Source organism: Mus pahari, chromosome 16 (genome assembly GCF_900095145.1).
Source record: "Mus pahari chromosome 16, PAHARI_EIJ_v1.1, whole genome shotgun sequence".
NCBI lineage: Eukaryota > Metazoa > Chordata > Mammalia > Rodentia > Muridae > Mus > Mus pahari.
In genome coordinates this window covers 4,752,261-4,774,038 of record NC_034605.1, presented here as the reverse complement: position 1 = coordinate 4,774,038, position 21,778 = coordinate 4,752,261, and the positions used below count along the sequence as shown (strand labels likewise).

At 40.6% G+C, this 21,778-nt stretch overlaps 1 protein-coding gene across 3 annotated transcripts in view; it reads left to right on the top strand.

Moving 5' to 3' along the window:
- Celf2 (CUGBP Elav-like family member 2) overlaps window positions 1-21,778 on the top strand; it is an 842,569-nt gene that overhangs the window by 28,566 nt on the left and 792,225 nt on the right. The gene's annotated exons all lie outside the window — the stretch shown is intronic.

Sequence of the window (21,778 nt, the reverse complement as noted above, 5' to 3'; positions counted from 1 at the left end):
AAGATGACCTTTTAGGGACAATCAATGTCATATTCACAATGTACATGACTTGGAAATTATTCACACCACACACACACACACACACACACACACACACACACACACCATAGAATTGAGAGGATAAGATCAGAAGATTTCAGGCCACTATATGGATATATTACAAATTAGTGCAGGCATGGCCTTTTCTATTCATACCTGTACCCTGTGACATACAGAATTGTCACCAGGTAAATAGGAAGATGTGGACAGTTGACCTAACTTCCCAAGGAATTAATAAAGACAGGCTACTTGGAATTGAAAATAAATTTTGAAAATCAGAAGAGTTTTAGAATGAGAGATGTCTCAGCTGAAAAGAAAATGACCTTACGAACTTAAAATCTGAAGAACCTATAAAAACATAGCAGGAGGTAGCCACATGATATGAAACGTTGAAAAATGCCGTCATTGTTTGTCCTCCATGGACTCCTGCAAGCAAGGCAATATTATTTAAATGTCTGTAGGGGACCGGTTGCTGGAGAAAACTGAAATTTGATCACAGCTTAGAAAGTCACTGATTGCTCCTTCCCAGACTCAGCTCTGAGTCCCCCAAGGTCAAGGTTACAGGAACTGGGTTGGCACTTCGAGTTCTCCGACAGAGCAGACAAATGAGTCAAGATACTTTAGTGCGGATCTTTTCACTTCCATTAAGATCTATTCAATATATCATATTCAGTGTGTTTCAAAATCTCCATCCAGACACATTCAATAGACAAAGAATTGTCTCATACAGAAATTATACTTGTTTGCATAGTATATCCATTCTAAAATATGACTAAATGAGGTTTCCTGCAGTGTCTGCACTAGAAATAGTTTTCAGCCATTTGTGCTCATTTATATCATCGAGAAGAAAATCTTCATTCTGACTGTTTTTAAGCAGTATAATCCAATGTCCTTGTGTTTCACTGAATACGGGTGGCGGCTGCTTTATTTCTAACCTTAGGGGTTTGCCAGGTAAGCTGTAAGAAGCCCATAGCCCCAAACTGCTTGTGTTGGTATTCTTACTTTCATGCTAACATATTCATGAGTCATTTTGGAATCTGGATTCCTATGCCTGAAACAAAATTTTACCTTCTGTTCACACAGGAAGCCAGTGGGATCTTTTGGTTTCATGGAGTAGACAATTCAGTTAAACCACTGTGATTAAAGTAGTGGAAGTCACTAGGCCCATACCAGTAACCTCCTAATTGTTGTTCGTGAAATTTCGACATCTCTGTTGTCCCTGCTGTTCCTCACTCTGTCCCAAAGATGTATTCAGATTATTTTCAAATTTGGTGCATGTGAGCAGCCATGTTCATCTCTCCATGAGCTTGTGCTCAGAGCAGCTCTCACCACGTTTCTTCTTCACCGTGTGGTCCCTAGTCTCTGGGTCTCCTGATCATGTTTCAGCCCCATTAGCTTTTCCGTTCTACATGCCCTCGCACTGCTCAGTTAGTGACCTGGGAGTTATCCTTTCCTTAATCTTTCTTGGCAGCATCCGATTGCTGGGATGCCATTGTCCATAACAACACTGAGCACTTCTCTCAAACTTTCTGCAAGCATGCTTTTGTTGTTCTCCACAAGGGTGACAGCCTTATTTGCTGTGACCATCTTCACCTCCATCTTACTTGCACAGCTTCCTAACATCAGCCATGTTCTCTGCACTTCTTATTTTTCTACTTACTGTGACAAAATAGAAGCAGTGTCAAGCGGGACAGGTTCTTTTGCATCATGAGTTCAGCCAATCATAGCTACAAGAACAAGCTACAGCAGAAGCACGAGCCAGAGGGGCCTCATCACCGAGGTAGGCAGGAAACAGAAAGACAGTGTAGTGGGGGCCTTTTATTTTTAATGTTGAACAATACCCAGTGGTATATCTAAATCATTTTTTACTTTAAATAAACATGTGAATTCCTTCTGTCTTTTTGCTCCTGTGAATAAATCTCTATGAAGCAAGCTGAACAACCATCTCTTCTGGTCCTGGCTGCCATTCATTCATCTGCATACATGGCCAAGATCAAAATTGCAGGATATGCAATTTTGGATATGCAGGATATTTTTTTAGCTCTAGTCATCCCCATTTTATCTCCAGGAGAGGTTTTTAGGGGTTGTTAGATGGTGAGAGACAAATACTTGGTTTACCAAACTCACTGCCTAGTCTTTGGGGAACAGATGAGAACAGGTATGTTATGGCTTGAATTTGGATGGTCTGAATGTTTGTTTCCAAGGCTAGAGCCTTTGGCAGTATGTCCCGAATGACAGAAGTAAGTCATTAGGGGTGGAAAATCCAGTGTTCTACCCTATTACACATACCAGTTATGGTTGAAACTATCAATTTAATGTAGTATTTATTTTATCATCTAAATCAAACAGAACTTCAATGCCTTTAGGATGACGTCCAAATTCTTTAATGAACTGTAGGCTTGTCAACACTCCCATTTCTCCATGCCCTGATTGTGATATACTCTACTTGGTGTCATTTGCCCAACCCACTTCTAACCTTTCCCTGATGATCTGTAGCAGGAAATATGGCTGTCTCTGAGAAAACCTGCAGGCTCTTTGTTGTCATGAGTTGCAGCCTGCTGGCAAAATCTTTGAGATATATATACTAATATCTTTTCCAGGCAGAACAACCCTCTCCTGACACCAAGCTGATGTCTCATAAACATTGAATTAATTGAGACCTTTAGCAGGCACTATTATGTAGATAATGCTTCAAGCATCATTATCTCTTATTTTACTCCTTTTTTCTATCAAAGAAAAGAAATAAAGGTAAATAATAGAACCTCAAAATAATGATTTTCAAATATTGGCATTCAAAAAGTTTTCAAAAAAGGCTAAATTCAACATCATATGAACATTTATCTTGGTAAATTTTGAATGGTAGAATAGTAAGTAGATGAGGAACCATGAGGTTTTAAGATGCCATAGCAGATATTCTCTGAATATTAGACTCAGTCCTTTCTAATAAAATTTAATCTTTTAAGTGGAAATAACATAGTAAAAGTCCGGTGGATTTAATAAAACTTAACTTATATAGAAATCAGTAGGTAAGACTGGGAGATGACCTACTAGAGCCTTGTTTCATGTTTCATATCAAACACACTCACCATGCTATTCCAGAGTGAATCCCTTCTCCTGAGCAGAAAGGATTTGCTGGGTGCCTCTTATGTGTCAGAAAACTTGAGTCCCAAGCAACTTATCATACAAATGTCCAACCACTGATATAATGATTGGTTTTGGTCAACTTGCCACAATCTATACTCACCTGGGAGAGAGTCTCAATGAGGAACTGCCTATACTGTGCTCACCTGATGGGTTGCCACAGGGCTTGTCTTGATGGACTTAATTGAGGTGAGAAGACTCAGCATTGTCCCATTCCCTGAATTTGAGTCCTAGACTATGTAAGTTACAAAGGGAGTGTGCAGTACAGATAAACATTCATACATTTATTCTCTTTCTGTTCTGGACTATGAAGCTGGCCAGCAGCTCCAAGTTCCTATCTTGACTTTTCGGGGATGGTAAACTCTAACCTGGGGTTGTGAGTAAAATAGAAACTTTCTCCTCAAAGTTAACAGGGCATTTTAGCACCATAACATAAATGAAGCTAGGATACTAGACACACAAGAATGTGAATCTACGTTCTAAACATACATAACTAAAGGTACAAATTTAGCTGAAAATCCAAAGTAGAATGGATCACAGTACTACTCTCTTGCATTGTTTCAGTATTGCTCTACAGATTCTCAGGGACCTGAGTCCTAGTTAATCTTTTCTTATTGAAATAATTCTTCTTCTATGGGTAGAAAAACAAAACTCAAAGTTTGCATCGTATATGAGACAGTAGACAGCCATGAACCGTGCCCTTAATATGTTCTATGTTGAGATGATAGCTCTTTTCCTGTTAGGTCTTAATGGCGCTCCTCTTCTGAAATATAGCATAGTACTTGCAGTTACTCAAGAAGACACTCCTTGGAAAGAGCTTCAAAGGCACCCTAAAAGCACCCTCATTTCAACACATGTTCCCCATACTGGTAAACAGCAAGGTCCACAGACACCCAACATTGATCCACTGAACACCCACGCTTTCACTCCTTCTTTACAAAAAAACTAAGAAATTTTGGCAGGGGAAATTGTTACCTGCTACCATCTGACAGCATAATAATTAGAATGACTCGAAGTGACCTTTCTACCCGATGTTTAATGCAGCATGGACCATTTCTGAGTAAGAGAGACACGTAGGCAGGGAGTTGTGCACTTCTATTTCCTGGATTCTGTAATGAGTCCTGCTATTCCAGCAGGGTAAGCTAACGGGCTGTCACACCGAACCTCTTCTCTGTAGTCATTTTCTTCCTGTATTTGTATGTGCCAGAAGCAGTAGATAAAATGTAGCTGAAGTGGAAATTTCCATTTGTCTCTGTATATTTGATTGCTATGCCAACTTGTTAGATGTATCCATTTGTTACTCCTTAGACTGTAGCATTTAACAGTGCTTTTAGTGTAAGTAGGACTTTTTTTACTGAGCACTTAGTATGTACCTGATTGTGTGAACTCCATTTTATATGGACTATCTCATTCAGTCCTTGAGAAGGATCCTATGAAATGTTTTTCCCACATTACCAGTTCTAGCTACAAATATAAGGCCTGAAAAAGCTAAACAAATTGGCTCAGACTTCCAGCTGAAGAGTCTGGAAGAATCTATAACACCTCAAACCTTGAATTTTTAATAACTAATTTGTTCCTTAAGTTAAAAAAATTCAGTGGCTTCATGCATTTACACATTAAATGCTAATGTGTATTTAGTAGACTTAGTGAATATTATTATTTGTGAGTCTTCTAGTTAGTATCCGAATTCTTTATATTTGTATGTACCTGCATATGCTTATGGTGCTGAGAACTGAACCCAGGGCCTTGTAAATGAGAGGCAATCACTAAGCAGCATCCAGGCCCCTGGTTAGAACTGATATAGCCAATCATATAGCCCTCTCTTTTAAAAGCTTCCCTCATTCCAGAGAAGTCTCCTAATTGGTCTTTTAGAGGCTGCATCAATATGTATAACTGGAATCTGTGAAGGTTTTCTGGTTGCTTTAACACCATCTCTGTTTCTACACTACCTTCATATAATCAGAGAACATGTATGGAAACTGGCACACAATGGGAGCGAAAGTTAATGCTAATTACAACCTTACACAATCTAGAATTGCCTGGGAAATGGACCTACAAGTGTTCTGTAGGGAGTTATCTACGTTGTGTTCATTAAGGTTAAAAAAAAAAAAAGCCCACCCAGTGTGGCACGAGTCCCTTGACTGGCTTAATAAACTCTTTCTCCTTTAAGTTGCTTCTCTCTGGATCTTCTATCATGCCATGGGAAATATCTTAACAAAGACAAATATCTTTGATAAAATCATATGGGAGTGGATAGAAGAGAGGAAGAATAGACGTAAGCCCAAACCACCATACATGATTCTGGTTCCTAAAACATTATTAAACAAAAGGAACAAAGACACAGAGATGTATTGGTATAATATGTGTCAAAAGTTAAAGGTCTTTGTGAAAAGCAATAATGAAATTCCACTGTGCAGATGTAATCTACTCTCTTGTCCTACTTAATGATCTAATTATCATTTGAGTTTATGACAAAGTCAAAAGTGAAAGTGGACAGTCACCAGAGGCAGGAACTGTGACAAAGGGAAGAGATTGTAACAGCAAAGGAATAAGAGAAGGAATAGGCTTAAGAAGCTGATGGCAGCACTTAGGAAAAGCTTTAGGAAGATACCCATATTTATGGGGCAAAGAAAGGTAAAAGGAAAACCAAGGAAGGAAATAGAGGGCATGAGAGAGATGGCAAGCCATGAAAGCCAAGAAAGGCATCATCAATTCTATTCATAGAAAGGTACCTGTTGTATGTCCACTACATGCTAAGCACTGGCCCAGGTACTAAAATCAGCAACAGTGATGCTTTGAATGAAAAACAATCCCTGTAGTCTTAGCCATGTGAATACTTGGTCCTCAATTGATGGTACTGTTTGGGAGCTTAAAGAGGCATGGTCTTGTTGCATGAAGTATTTAACAGAAGGCAGACTTGGGGAGTCTAATGAGGCATGCAACCCTCTGTTCATTCTCTCTGCTTCGTGTATGGTTCAAGGTTTGAGCCTCCAGCTCCCTGTTCTGACCACATGGTTTTTCCTTCACCAGCATTGATTCTAACCTATGGAACTATGAGCCCAAATAAGCCCCTTGTGCTATAAGTTGCTTTGGTGATGGTTTTATTGCCACAATAGAAAAGTAATTAATATAGTGACCTAACAAGACAGGATAAAAAAAAAAAAAAAAAAAAAAAAAAAAAAAAAAACAAAAAAACAACCCCAAACTCTGCCTGCCTACCAGCTGGACAGCATAACAGAAGAAAAAGATACCAGGACACTAAGAAAATTGTTCAGTCAAGTATATATTAAGTGGAAGTGTTAGATATGAGACACCAGCTGTGGCACTGCTTTCAGAGCAAAGGGACAAAGGACAGGCACTGTCTGAAGCAAAAGTTTCTTTCGCATGGCCAACCAAGAGCACAGCAGCGAATGTGGCTGGATCAGAGAAGGATGGTGAGGAAGAGGAATGGGAGCCTAGGGTAGGTGCCATTGTGAAGATGGCAGTGGACTAGAGACAAGTTGGGAAGCCCCTGGAGGGTCTTAAGCAGCTTAGTGACATCACCACCTCAGGCTTGAGCCTTATCATTCTGCCTTGGGCTTTGAAAAGGGCTGGATGAAGTTTGTATTAGTAATTCTTGAGTCACTGGTGACAACACTGGACTGAAACAGTGTACAAAATGAAGTTCACCATGGGGAAGAGTCATAGCAGAGAAGGCATGATAGTCATTAATCGCAGGAGGCTGCTTACATCACAGTAGAACGGAGGGAGGTAGAGAACGAGGGCAGAATCAAGGGTAGATATTACTCTTAAAGGTCCACCCACAGGAACCTACTTCTTCCTGTCACCACCCTGTAAAGGTTTCCTAATTCCCACTGCTTCAGAACCAGAACGAAAAACATGAGGCTGCCAAGGACAGGTCAGGTTTGACCCACAATGAGTAAGAACTGAGGCCGGGAGACCAGAAAGAAGAGTCTTATAGTGATCCAAAACAGAAATAGAGGTGCCGAACGAGAGGGTATTGGGATGGAAATGACTAGAAGTGCTCCAATCCTAGAGAAATGTACAGTGAAACTGTCAGAATGGCTTATGGATCAAACAAGGAGAGAGGGGAGCCGAAAAGTACACCCATGTGTGAGGCCTGGGCAAGCAGGAGATGGAGTCCCCTACCCTTTGAGATCCCAGGAATGAAGTGCACCATCAGGGAGTATGTCCACACTTTAGTTAGGCCAAACGGAAACGACAGTCATTGATCCACAGTCTGGCCACGGGTCGGATGATTGGTAGTCACAAGTGAAGACCTTGCGGGATGTGGCATCAAACCTACAGGGATATGGAGAGCTAGACAGACGGCTTGGTGGTTAAGATTGCTCGCAGCTCTTCAGAGAAGCAAAATTCAGTCCCTAGCACCCAACTACTAGTAATAGCAGCTCTAGAGGATCCAACTCTTCATTATGACCCCTGTGTGCACTAGCATACATAGGGCAAACGCACGCATAAATAAAAATAGAATCAAAACTTTAAAAATATACTACAGTGATAAGGGAGTTTCACAAATGACGAGGAAGCAATCAGGCAACTGAAGTCATAGTTAATGGCAGCAAGTTTCTTGGGCCCCTTTGAAAGAGAACAGTTGAACAGTTTGGGCTTTATTACCAAGGGTAGAAACGTGGCTAGCCATGGAGAAGACTGTAAGAGGTGACCAAAGTGCACCGTGGGGGTGGGGGGTAGGGGGGAGATGCTAAGAAAGTTGCAGTTCGATGTTAGTTATTAGACATCCTACCATGTAAGACCAATAGAAAATGCCTTTACAGTGATTATTTGTTTGAAGGTTAGAGTCAAGCTCAACCTTTCTTTACTCTCTTTCCAAACATGGAGCTAAATAAGGTTTGCTGAAAAGCCAAGTAACAAAAACCAAGCAAATGAGTCCATTAAAGCCATGAAAAAATAGGAGGTAGAAATTTTCAGCTAAAAATTGATTAATTCACTCCATTACAAAGGGACATTTACATACCAAATAATGTAGTACAATTAATGGTCTCATTAAAACCTTTACTCACAAATTAGATAAGGGCTACAGGGAGGTAGGGGAGAGCCAGAGACAAGACTAAGGAGAGACCATTTTTTTAAACCATATTTTCTTCCCTTTTCCTGAAGGACAGTTGGCAGATGGTAGTGAGGAAATGCATGTCCTCCTCACTGACCCGTGTCACACGGAAGGGCTAAGACCATCTCTTCTGTGTGAACAAATAGGTCTTTCCCAAACATCTCATCCATGGGAGACTGGTTTATAAGGACTTTTTGTTTGTTTGATTGATTGGTTGGTTGGTTAGTTGGTTTGGTTAGTTGGTTGTTTGGTTGCTTGGTTAGTTGATTATTGTTTTTTGGGGTATTTTTTTAGGTTTTTTTTCATACTTTACAAGAATGTAAAAGTAATGTGTACTGAGCATAAATCTTACTGAAAATTTGAATTTAGAGCTTTCCTCAAACAAATCACATGGGATAAAATACTCTTTTGTGACACTGCTGGCCAGCAAACTGAGATTTCCACCAGCCAGTTGACCTTCGGTCAAACAATCAGGGTTCTCAATTCCTAACTTCACACAATTGGTTATCTTGGGTATATTCACTGCACTGATATGTAGAATATTTTTAACTATTAAGTGGGACTAAAAGCCTATCCCAAGTTTAGAGAAAATTGTGGTGGCATTTTAATTATGTTAATACAAGACATCCTAGAGGCTAGAGATGTGGCTTAATGGAAAAAAAAAAAAAATACTTCAGAAATGGTCCCTAGTACCTCAGTGCTAGATGGGAATAGCATCAAACCTGTAATTTCCACACTCAGAAGGTAGAGGCATGAGATTCTCCAGAGTAAGTTAGCTAGCTAGAAAGTCTTTACTGGAAAGCTCTCAATTCAGGTGAGACTCTGAGATGGAAAAGGTGAAGGGTAATCTAGGAAGACTCTTGATTTCAACCTTAGGCACACACACACACACACACACACACACACACACACACACACACACAATTGCTGGGTATATCTGTCCCTAGGTATTCTTCAAGGTTGTGGAACATAGCTTAGTGAACATTTTATTGCTGAGTACTATCCCATGGGATGTATATTCCACAGTTTGTTTAACCATCTACTCTCATCCCACCTGAGTTGTCCCTAGTTTGGGATAAGTGTGAAGACTCTATCAATATTCTGGTTTGGGTTTCTATATTATTATAATCTTCATTTATTTGGAATAAATATCAAGTAGTACAATTTCTGAGTAGGGTCTTTGCAAAGCATAATATTTTGGGGGCTAGCTTTATCATTCCATGTCCACAGCAATATACAAGCAACTTAATTTCTTTGCCTCCTTGCCAGTACTTGGTTTCTCACTGTATTTTCCTTGCCAGTCATTCTGATAAATGTATAGTTACACTTGAATTTCTCTATGGGTTAGTGATGTAAAACAAATATTCATGTGCTTATGGGACATGTGTATGCCTTCTTATCTTTTGCTCACTGCATAAGCATAATTGAATTCGTTATTATTATTATTATTATTAATTATTATTAATCATCTTTGTGCTTTTTGCTTGTTTGGAGGAACTGTTTGGTTTGGTTTTGCTGTTGAGTTTTGAAAGTTTTCTTTTATTCGATATTTTCTTTATTTACATTTCAAATGCTATCCTGAATGTCCCCTATACCCTCCCCCGCCCCTGCTCCCCTACCCCCCCACTCCCACTTCTTGGCCCTGGCCTTCCCCTGTACTGGGGCATATAAAGTTTGCAAGGCAAGACCTAGGAGCCTCTCTTCCCAACGATGGCTGACTAGGCCATCTTCTGCTACATATGCAGCTAGAGACACGAGCTCAGGGGGTGCTGGTTAGTTCATATTGTTGTTCCAACTATAGGGTTGCAGCCCCCTTCAGCTCCTTGGGTAATTTCTCTAGCTCCTCCATTGGGGGCCGTGTGTTCCATCCTATAGATGACTTGAGCATCCACTTCTGTGTTTGCCAGGCACTGACATAGCCTCATACAATACAGCTATATCAGGTTCCCTTCAGCAAAATCTTGCTGGCATGTGCAATAGTGTCTGGGTTTGGTGGAGTTTTGAAAGTTCTACATGGCCTTGGAGTTAGTGAAGGCTCTCTGCCGCTCCCAAGCTTCTCTCCTCACCCCTCCTGATCAGGTCTTTTACAGAACAGAAATCTTCACTATTTAGAAAGTGCAATTTATCAAATCTTCCTTCTAAGCACTGTGGTTTTGATACCATGTTTGAGACTCACTTGCTGTGCCTTCCTCTGGGTGTTCTCCCATGTTTTACTCTATAGTCATTGACATCTTATGTCATCACTTAACATATTGAATTGATTTGCATGAGGTCTATTAGATTGACCAAACAACGTTCTGCCCTCTAGTCCTTCCTTTCTTCCTTTTCCTTTCCTGTTTGCCTATAAATATGCAACTGTTCTCATGTAATTTTTGAAAAAGACAACCTCCATTGAATATTTTCATTTACCATTATAATAATCATTATTTGACTGTCTTTCAAATTCTCATTACACTTATTTATTGATTTACTTACTTTGTTATGAAGTATGAGTTTATATGTGTGTGTGCATGTGCATACATGAGAGAGAAAGAGAGAGATTGTGTGTGTGTGTGTCCACGCGCGTGCGTGTGCACGTGCGCGCGCACATGCACACGTGCACATGTGTGCAGTCACTGCATATATGTGGAGGTCAAAGGATAGCTTGGGGAAGTCAGTAGTCTACTTTCATCATGTGGGTTCTGTGGATTGAACTCCAGGCCTCAGGCTTGGCAGTGTGAGCCTTAACTGGCTATGTCATCATATCTCTCTTGTAAGTCCTATTATCTGTATATCTTGAGATGGGGGTCTCTCTACAGACCATAAGATGAAGATGTACGGTACTTTGTTGATAGTTCAGAGGACTGAACAAAAACTAATCATTTCTTCATGTTAGCTATTTCTCCTTCAAATTCTCAATGCCTCAATATGTCACTGAAACAAGCCCTTTTCTGTCATTTTTCAACAGCCGAGCCATTGTCACCTCCTGCTACTATAGGACTAAAGTTAAAAGCATAAAAGGAAGCATCTAGGTAGATCTCACATAAGCATCCAGAAGTCCTTCAGGGGAAACAAGCTACCTACCAGATAGTCAATGAGAGTCCATCAGTTTCACAGAATTGTCTTTCCCCTTTGCTCTCAGAAAAAGAACCTCTGCCTGTACCATTCACACCTCTCCTACCCACCCATGTAGAGATGGCATAGAGAGGAACCATTTGACAAAGTGTACTGGCTGGATCTCATACATTTGCTGGATCTACCTTCTCACTGCCAAGATGAAAGAGAATAGGCAGTCATTTCATCTTTGTGGATCAATCCCTGTCTCTGTCCTGACAGTGGTTTAGAATACATCATAAGAAACCCAGTGGCCCCTGCTCATCATCTTTGAAGAAATTTAAACCCATGAGTATACAAAACATAAGGTGAATGAAAGAAGCCAAGGAAAACCAATGGGCTTTGGCTCAGACTCATTCACACCTCCTGGAAAATTTCCTCTCAGAATCTCAAGAGGCCAAGGTCCTAGGTGCAGAAAAGAGATAAAACACCAGAGTTTTGAAAGCTTTCATCCCAGATGGCATGGTGTGCCTTAGCAGATTCTCACACTACTTCGCAGATAGCTAGAAGGGAGCTACAAAATTATGAAACACATACAATCCAAAATGGCACTGGAAACTGAGAACTGACAAGTTATTAGAGTGGGAAATGAAGTATTCGAAAGGAAGGGGTGACGTACACATATAGATGTCTTCTGAATGCCTTTGAATTCAAACTTCCTCTGTCCAAATGAAGGCTGGCGTTATAAAAATATGTATTGGGGAGAAAGATGGAAGGGAGAATTATACACTAATTAGCACATTCTAAGAGTCTTTGATATTGAGAATTCCCCAATTTAGCAGAAGTTTGAAAGGGTCGAGCCCTGTTTCAGAGATTGTGTCTAATTAACTCTACAGATTCTGAATCCACACCAGACAGGTGATGCTGAAAAGTGGGTGAGCCCACTTCCCAAAACATTTACTTTTGGTTTTGTGCATCGCACAAAGGAGCAGAGAAAGAACATTTGAAAAAATAAAACAAATAAGTCCAGAACAACCTGGGAATAATATCTACGTCTTGAACTGGTCCAAACTGGAACTCCTAGGAGGTGTCTGAGCTGTCTCACACAGTCAAATCAAAAATGCATGCGCCTTGCAATAGGCAGCCAAATTGTGCATCCTGCCTCCAGCAGATAAGCCTTCGAGGTTGTACAATGCTGTCTAGCAGGTAAAAGGAAAACCACTGACCCCGCTGAGCAACCTGCAATTCGGCTTGAACACGAAAATACCAGATGGATTGAAAGTGACAGACCTAATAAGCAACTTCCAGAATCTGCATGAACCTAATTGCACAAAATCCTTAGTGCAGCTGCTTCTATTTGCTTTCTCAAATCCTTAAGCCAAACAACCCACATCAGAGAGTCTCAGCATGTTCTTGAGCCACCAAAGCCATCTTAAATGGACTGTCAGGTTTATCTGAACCAAGACTCCAATTAGGAATTATTAAGGAAACCTTCCAATATTCCGTAGCAGGGAATAATGTCAAATCAGAATATTGGAGACATCTGTGCCTCGTGGTTTACATTCTCAATAATTTTCTCAGTCAGATTTCTTAAAATAAACACACACAATATATAATATATATTATATTTGTATAGTTTATATTAACTGATATATAAACTATACATAATATATATATATATGTATATATATATATGTTAATGAAATGATAATGACCAAATATCTTGAATCCCAAGATGGGAAACTGAGACCTTACTTTTACTGTGAAACATGTATTTATTTAGAATAAGCCACCACACACAAGGGCTTAAGGATCTGTTTAATTTGATAGTCTACTGTTTTTCCTATATGCTTGATTTCCCTTTCACAAATAATGTCACGTACTGGAAGAATCAGGAGGTGGCTGTAATGAGATGGAAGGCACTGGATAGTGTTCTTTCTTCTTGAGTAAACTGTCCTCATTCTGTCATGCCTCCTTGTGACATTTGTGATAGAATGTTTGTGTCCCCCAAACAGATGTGGAAATCCTAAAATCCCAATCTCCAGAGTAATGCTTTATTTTTTAGGAGGGGGAGCTTTGGGAAGATGATTAGCACAAGAGAGTAAAATACTAATGAGTGAAATTTTTGGTCTTATAAATAAATCCTGGACAGTTCATCATATATCCATCTATGAAGAGAGAATATAGTGAGAAAACAGCAATCTAAAACTGGATAGCATTAACTGGGCAGTGGTGGCACACGCCTTTAATCCCAGCACTTGGGAGGCAGAGGCAGGCAGATTTCTGAGTTTGAGGCCAGCCTGGTCTACAGAGTGAGTTCCAGGACAGCCAGGGATACACAGAGAAACCCTGTCTCAAAACAAAACAAAACAAAACAAAACAAAAAACAAACAAACAAACACACACACACACACACACACACACACAAACCCAGGGTATCAGACTTGCCCAGACAGAGTCTGCCAGAGTCCAGACCATCCAGACTTCAGAGCTCCGAAGTTAAGCACCCCTTGTGTATAAAGCATCTAGTCTATTGGAAGTTCATGTTGACCCTGATAATGTTATACTGCAAAGAACTCGTAGGCTGCTCTCTAAAGAACTTTCTCTTTAGAGAAAAGCCAGAGACTCGATTGACATTGCTTGTCATGGGGACTTTTGCTGTTTGCCATATCCTACAAATGGGTGAGTGAAGATTCATTAATAAAAAGCAAGGCAGCTCCAGCATGGCTTTGGAATTCCTCAGGCAGTCAAAGATTTAGGGATTTAGGTGCTATTTTGAATTTCTGTCTCACCATCAGCAAGCTCCGCAAGGAGAAATGCATACAGAGGATGCTCTGGAGGGCAGCATCTTTAGTCAGCTTCTGAATCTGGTCTTGCCTGTCCATTGTAGTGCCTACCTATAGAACCCATCTCCTACCAGGAAAGAAATTAACCTTATCACTTTTGACTTTGTTTGGGAGTGTACGTGGCAGCTGGACCAGCTTACATTCCCACCTTAGATCCCCGCCTCCGCATCAGCATTCATTGTCAGTCGTACCCCTGCCATAGCTGTTGGAACTGTGGAAGGGTAACATCTCAAAGTGTTTGGAACTTGCATTTTTGTGATGGCTGAGGGTTTTGAACATATATTCAAATATTCGTTGTTCTTTTTTATTTCTTTTCTTGAAAGCTGTATGTTCAATCCATTAGTCCACATATTTAGAAGTAAACAGTTTCTTCATACAGTATATTCTGATAAGTCTCTGCTCCCCTAAATCTTCTTAGATCCTCCCCTCCCTCCTCCCCATCTACTCAACTCCATTCCCCCCCCCTCACTCACTCACTCTTGCTCTCACTCTCACTCTCTTAATCTCTTGCTTGCTCTCTCTCCCTTTCTCTCTCATATACACACATACACACAAAGAAATAAACACAAAACAGAATTTTTTTAAAAAATTAAGAAGCACATGCAAACACAAAAATAAAACTAATAAAAACATAATCTCAGAAGCCACAATATGTCAAGGAAAGATCACTAAAATAGAAACAACCCTGACCAACCAATGTGAGACCAAAAACGCTTAAAAAATATCACTGAGTTCATTTGGTATTGGCATTTACTGCTGAGCATGGGGCCTGCCCTTCATTGTGGTTAATATACCCAGTGATAGATATTCCATTGATGAAAATTAATACTTCTTCTATAAGCAGATGGCAGTTGGAGATAGATTCTTACAGATGGGAGCTTGTGCATACTTGCCCCTCTTGGCATTAGAACCCTGAAGCCTGTGCAGACCCTGTGTGTACTACCTCAGTCTCTGTGAGCTCATATGCGCATTGACCCTTTGTGTCTAGAAGACAGTTTCTGTGATGTCATTTATCTCTTTTGGTTCCTGTATGCTTTTCGCCTACTCTTCCTCATGACTATCTGAGCTCTGAGCAGAGGGGTTTAATAATGACCACCATGTAGCACTGGGTTTTCCAAATATCTCACTATATACATTGTCTAGTTGTGGGCCTCTGTTAGTTCCCACCTACTAAAAAAGGAAGGCTCTATGATGACTGAGCAAGACACTGATCTACTGGTATAACAGAACGTCTTTAGGGGTCTTTTTATAGCTATGTTCCTTAGCAAAATAGCAGTATTTGATTTTCCCCTAAGACCATGGCCTACCAGTCTCTGGCTCTTGGCAATCTGAGCAGTGTTGAGCATGGGTTCTCTCATAGAGTACATTAGCACATCCATCAATACACAATGATTTTATCCACATGAACACTTGGCATTTGTAGAAAAATGACTGGAACAGAAGATTATTAGATTAAGCAACATAAACCAGACTGAGAAAGACAAATATCACATGTTATTCGCACATGTAGAATAGACCTGTCTCTCTCATTCTCTCTGTCTCTATCTCTCTGTGTGTTCTGTCTGTCTCTGTCTCGCTCTGTCTCTGTGTCTCTCTGTGTCTCTCTCTCTCTCTCTCTCTCTCTCTCTCTCTCTCTCTCTCTCTCTCTCTCTCTCCCTTTGTGTGTATATGTGAGGGGGGTTGTTAAATGAGAGTTGGTGACAGGGGGATAAATCAACATATTTTCCACTGACTTTTTTTTACCTTGCTTAGGAGTTCATCTCTTCCTAGGTGATATTGCATTAAATGTGTTCGTATATTCATTCATTCATCTGTCAAATGTGTAATGACACTGACAGTGTATCAGGATGTGTTCTTGTCACTGGGGTTATAAGTAGTACACAAAATGAGCTGAAACCCCTACTCTTGTGAGGTATGCATGTTAGCAGCAATAACAACAAGTACACACATGATAATGAATGGGCTGATGGTGCCAAGGGTCAAGGAAAAGAAAGCAGAGTGGGAATGAAGTGAGGGGAGGAGATGAGGCAGAGGCGAGGGTCACCACCACAGAGTAAGCCCAAACAGAAGGAGTCTCAGCAGAAATATGAATGAAAGAGGAAGGAGGCCAAGAATGTAGTCAGGGTAAGGGTCCTGAGGGTGGGAGGAAGGGCAGGTGCAAAGGACATGAATGCAGAAGAGCCTGAGGTGTTCTGAGAAGAGAACAGCTAATCAGTGTAAGTACTAGGTAAGCAGGGATGTAAGCTGCAAGGGACAGTTAAAGCAGAAGGCAGAGACTCCACAGCCGTGTGTGAGAATCTGTGTTAGGGTCTATATGACACAGGAAGTAATATAAGGGCCTGGAACTAGAGAGTTGTGTGCTCTGCTACACTTTGACTTATACTATACATATACATATATAAACATATATACATGTATACATATGTATTCTGGATATTCCACATAGATATAGATGATATATAGATATAGATTAGATATAGATTAAAGAGATAGAGATAGAGATAGAGATAAATAATGATAGAGATAGATTCCTCTGGGGTTTGTTATATTAACCACAAAGAAGAAAGGGTCCATAAGAGAATGGGCTATGAGGACAAGGTCAACATTTAAAGGACTCTTCTGCAGAGGGGCGGAACATCTAGTTAATGTCAACACTACCTCTTCTGCAGAGGGGCGGAACATCTACCTAATGTCAACACTACCTCTGCTGCTGACCCCTACATCCTTTGCCTACCTCCGCTGAGGCTAAATGCAGGTTCTGCCATGCAACCTCCAATAGGCTACTTCACTCTGCCTGGGTTTCCCTAACTGTGAAACATGGATGATACTACTACACTCTTCAAAGCTTGTAAAGAAACATGTGAGGAAGTATAAGTTAACCATTCTGCACAGTCGGCAACACACAGTAGGACCCATGAAAATACTTGTTACTCTCACTGCTGGTTTTACAGAAGGTCATGGTTTGTCCTCACAGATCCTCCTTTTCTAAGTGCATGAAACTACTGCCGTATGCAGAGCTATATCACTGTCATCTTCCTGAAGCATCAGTCTGAGACTGTGAACTTCAGCCTTCAGTAGCTAAGTGTTGAAATGAGTCACTGTCTGATGTCACAGTCGGTATATTCATGAAGCATCTTGGAAATCAAAAAAAAAAAACAACAACAACAACAACAAAAAAACAATTCTCATTTTCCTTTTAAGAAATAAATAAATGGGTCCAAAGAGATGGCTCAGTGATTAAGCTCATTGGCTGCTCTCCCAGAGATCCTGAGTTCAATTCCCAGCAATCACAAGGCGGTTCACAACCACTGCAAGATCTGATGCCCTCTTCTTCTGCACAAATGTAACACCCATATACATAAAATATAGGTACAAATAAAATTGTATTGAGATAAGTAAGATTAGAAACTGACCAGTGTCTTAATCCAGGATATAAGTAGAATAAGGGAATTAAGAATTCCCTGTAATCAAAATCTTGTTCTCTCCCACTCTCTATCTAAAGAGGAGCTTGCAAATATTTGTGCTGTGGATGACGTCTAGGGTAACAAATGGTAATGTGTAATACCAAACATCAGTAGTTCTGTATCTTAACAATAGAAAAATGTGATCCCTATGCTAACCACAGTTGCACAATTAGCACAAGATCATCCATTCAAACATGCCCAGTCTGGATACTTTAGGAACTCCTAATATGATCCATTAGTCATTTTTTCGTCTGTCTGTTTGTTTCTTTGTTTCTGCCATTTGGTGTGTTCCTCCCCTTCAGTTTAACACAGTTATCGCTCCATTTCCTTTTTGAAACCCCTTTGGCATTGGAAGATTGAAAGTTCATCTCCTAGTCTTAGATGGTGGTCATATCAACTCTCTGGCCAGTATCCTAGGCTTAGAAAGAAATACCCTTGTGATGGTTTTAGCCTGCTCCATCACAAAAGCTTCCTGTTGCCTGACCTGAGATCCTTCATGTCAGTGATTCCTATAACATCATTAACAACTGTATGATGGGACTTGTTTTCTGGATATGGTTGAATCCCTTTTCTGTTCCTATACTGTCCTGAGTTCCACACAATAGTAATAACTGGTGTCTTAGAGAATTCAAGCTAAGCACTCCAACTGGATCAATTTCTTGTCACACTGAATAGGGCCTTGTGCTATTGGTTTGGAAGTTACTTTGGTCTAGATTTAGTTGGTTTCTCTTAAATCTGCTCACAAACTAGAGGCCATGTGATATTTAATATAATAATTAAAGACCAAGAGACATTACAGGTCAGCCTTCCAGCGGATCCCACAGGTCTGATTTGATGAAAGAATAGCATTTTTTCCTTGATATAGCAATGTTACTAGATTGAAGACTTCCTTTTCTTTTTCTTCCTTTTTTTTTCTTTCTTTCTTTTTTATTTTATATTTTCTTCTCTTGTGTGTGCATATATGTATACATGTTCAGGTCTGTGCTCTGTACATGCATACTTGTATGTATATGTGCATGTGGAGCCAAAGGTCAATTTTTAGAGTTTTCTTCAACTGATTCCCAACTTATTGTTTGAGACAGGGTCACTCACTGAACCTAAAGGTGAATAATTCTACCAGACTAGCTGCTCAGCCAGCCTCAGGGATTCTCCTAACTCCCCAGCACTGGGAATTTAGGTGCACAGATCTTCCACATGGAACCCGGGGACCAAAGTCAGGTCATTCTTACAGGCATCCCTCTTCATTACTAGTTTACATCTCCATCCTCCCTTCATTTGCATTCTACTTCAAATCTTTTAAAAGAGACTATCAATTCATAAAAGCAACTACACCGATCATTTTTAAAAGAAAATTCCTTTGCCCAGTTTAAATTATGGGGAAAAAAATGAAAAATAAAGGCCATATGAGGATGTCGTCATATCATGTACCTTCAAGGTACATTTAGGAAAGCAGTGTATATACAATAGAAGTACAGAGTACAGAAAAGAACACCTGTGGTGCTAAGTAGTCTAGATAGCCCATCACTGGTGGTTGACTTGGTGTAAAGCCTTATAATTTTAAATTACGAGCTTTCTGTAGTGAGCTACAGGCCCCACCACATTCTATATTGACTCCAAAAAGGGAACAAAAGTACTTTAGGTGAGCAAAGTCTAGATTTCTTCTCTTGCCAGAGGCTCCTCCACCAGCCATTACCTCTGCCAACACCCCAGAGATATCCACTCCTGATGGATAGCTGACGGTTTCATTCATACTCTTCGTCAAGCACACAGAATTCCTGAGGGCTCTGGAAGATACGATCCTGGGATCCTCAGAGAATGTATGCAAAATAAAGTTTTAGATTGCGTTTGTTCTAGAATGAGATGGGTCACTCCGCTCAGAGTGATGGAAATGGGGAAGTTTTCAGAAAGAACTGATCCTGGCGTGTAGCTAGTTATCACCCATGATCTATTCGTAGAACTTACCCTCAGAATGGGCAGGTCCACCATTGACCTGTTGAAGGCTGATATCCACTGGGCCAAGTCTCTTTTCTTGTGTGTATGTTGATGCATCGGTTGTGTGTGTGCGTTCTAGTATATGTGCTCAGGTCACATTGGTACATGAACACACGTGAGGCTGGATGTAAAAATTCAGCTAGCATCCACAGTTTTGTTTTGTTTTGGATGCAAGATCTCACTGGGATTTGGAACTCACTAAAAAGCCCCAGAAGTCTGGCTGTCTACACACCAAGGGCCAGGGTTACAAGCCACAACTGGGCTCTATTTTGTTTTGGGGGTTTTGGGGGCGGGTGGGAGGGTCTGGGGATTGAACTAATTTCCTCACGCTTGCAAAGCCAGCACTTGACTGACCTATCTCCTCAGACCTGAGCATCTCTTTCTATGCAAACAGTAGCTTCTGAGAGGCTTCTGCATAACTAACGAGGACCAGAAGATACAGGAACAAAGCAGACATGACGCCTGCTTACAAGAAGTGCAGGAAGCAGGCAGCCCAAGTAGGACAGTGATTATGGGTTTTTCTTGGAAAGTTCCTCTTCAAGAAAGCCTAGGTTAAGCAAAGACCAAGGATGTGCCTCAGTCCTCAAGGCTGAGAGGGGAACAGTCAGGCACATTGCTGAAACCCACTGGCCATACAGTCCAGCAGAATTGAAGAGCCTTATGTTTGCTGAGAGACCCTGTCTCAGAAACTAAACATGGAAGATGGATGGCATCTAAGAAAGACATCTACTGGCTTCTACTTAACATGCTTACGTATGGATACCTGCCCACACATGGGCACAGACACCCTCACAACTCCATAGTCTCCACACAACAGCAGCACACATTGAGAGGCTAAGGGGAGATGCTGGAGGGAGGCTGTGGATCACCACCAGAGGAGATTCTTATATGGTAGGAAATAGTAGGGAAGAAGGGCATTGGTAACATGTTTCCCAGTTCCTTCTTCAAAGAAACCAATTAGAGTTAGCTAAATCTGTCAATTAAGCCCCAAACCGTGGAACACAGAGCATGGGTGCCACGTCCTGAATTGCTATGAGGTCATTCTGTGTTGCGATTCAAATTGTTGCTCCCAATCAATCTTCCCCTCAATTTCCTCATCAGCAAAATTGGGATAACCTCTGTGTGACTTGCAAAGCACAGCTAATTAACATTTATGACAAATGAGGAATTACATAACAGGTTATGTAAATGCATAATAGCAGGCAGAACCAAGCTGCTTTGCCTGTAGCATTTGACTTGAAAAGAGATCTGAAGAGACAAAAGAAAGAAGAGGGACCAAATATGGCGAGGGATAAATAAATAAATAATAAAAATCAATCAATAAGCAAAAAATGAAAATGCTGTTAAGGACAGGTTCCTGGACAAGTCAACTCCCTCTCCCCTAGGGCTATATGTAGGTTTGATGAACTCTATCATGGCATATAAATTATATTTTATAAGCATCATGCCAAACTCTCATAGTCGAGTCTGCATTTGCAATGAATCCACTACCTGAGAGGACTCGTGAAATCGACTGTTATGATAAGTATGGAAACCCATGGTAATCCTCCCCTGAGGTCATGCCCTTGTCTACCTGGCTGAGCCTAAAGGTCATTTATTTAAAACCTGAATATCTTCCACCATACTTTTCATAGAGTCATGCATGATAGTTGAGTAATTTTATTTAACAATTAAAAAAAGCAAGTGTGAGTCAATCTGGTACTAAACAAAAAAGAAATCAAATGACCTTGAGGAAGTAAAAAGAATGACTTGAATTCAAGGAATTCTTTTGAGCTTCCTGTCCTACTGTGCCTCACTAATACTCTGTTATTATCACTGTTCACTTTGCTCTAAGGAGGGGAATTGTTTCTGAGAGAGAATCCAGGACTCCTCAAGGTCATGGCGGTAGACAAGCTAAGTGGGAAAGATTTGCAGTGATATACAGGAGATTCACGCCGACTCGTGCGACTCATGTCTCCTGTTTTAGCAGTTCATATCACTGATGTTTTTAATGTCTCTCTCTCTCTCTCTCTCTCTCTCTCTCTCTCTCTCTCTCTCTCTCTCTCTCTTCTAGCAGTTGTGTGTGGCAGATGCAAATTGTGTCAGCCAGCCATTGGACTGAGATCAGGAACCCCTATAGAAGAGTTAGGGGAAGGTTTGAAGGAGGTGAAGGGGATGGCATCCACATAGGAAGAACA